Source organism: Etheostoma spectabile, chromosome 22 (assembly GCF_008692095.1).
Source record: "Etheostoma spectabile isolate EspeVRDwgs_2016 chromosome 22, UIUC_Espe_1.0, whole genome shotgun sequence".
Classification (NCBI taxonomy): Eukaryota; Metazoa; Chordata; class Actinopteri; order Perciformes; family Percidae; genus Etheostoma; species Etheostoma spectabile.
In genome coordinates, this window is record NC_045754.1 from 9,998,384 (window position 1) to 9,999,350 (window position 967).

At 40.3% G+C, this 967-nt stretch overlaps 1 protein-coding gene across 5 annotated transcripts in view; it reads left to right on the plus strand.

Annotated features, from left to right (window-relative positions):
* The window catches only part of cacnb2a (calcium channel, voltage-dependent, beta 2a), a 69,177-nt gene that overhangs the window by 26,100 nt on the left and 42,110 nt on the right, over positions 1-967 (plus strand). The window lies entirely within an intron of this gene.

Genomic DNA, 967 nt, shown 5'->3' on the forward strand with positions numbered 1-967 from the left:
ATGCTTGTAGGTGAAAGTCAATCTGCAGGGTCATCTTTCTTTTTCCACGTTTAGATACCAATAACGGGTGTCGAGAATGAGTCCGTTCATGCAGCCAAATCCTATCTTTGAAAACTGATTTAGACGGTTGGGAGCAGCATGATTTAATCTTTGTCCTTTCTCACAATGTAGGGCAGTCTTAATGAACCTTTTGCAATTTTTTTGAATATATTAAATAATGCATTGTTCACTTCCATTTTTACTTACTAGCAGTCATCTTTATTGCTGGCTTTGTTGATGCATTATCATGTTTACTAGTGTGTTACCACCAGCAACTGTTGCCTGAGAAATAGTGAAAACGGGCAGCAGGAATATGTGTTGTCTGCACTCATAAAAACCTTGCTCCATAGTGCTAATAGTGGTCAAAAACTCCACAGGGGACCTTTTTAGGAGCTCAGATTATTCAGTAATTCACAAGAGAAAAAGCAGAGATTAGAGGAATGTCTGCAAAAATCAACACCCAGGTTTGCAACCACTGCTGTTGAGTACACGCTCCTTTTCATATGACCTCAGCAATATGAACTCTGTCAAGGTATAAAGAAGATGTTTTAACAGTTTCTGACCATGTTTCATGTCAGTCATTTCTTCTACTCTAAATCCTGGATTGGTTGAAAGGCAGAAGCAGATTTAAATCTCCTTACTGAGAGAAGCAATCATCACAAAGTGAGTCGGGGGATCAAGTGGACACAAGCAATCACCCCCTGTGGGTTTTATTGTGTGCAGTGTGGATGGTTCCCTCCCTCCTGTAGAGATGTACAGTACATAGAGGAACATGTGAGAACACAGCTGATGATCGTCTCTCGCTCAACTGCTCAAATTGTTGGACTGTGTTCAAATTTGAAGCCCATCAGCGATGTCAGAGTAGCAGACAAAAGTAGCTTTTTTTTTTGTCTGAAAGTTAAATCTGTGTGTGTGTGTGTGTGTGTGT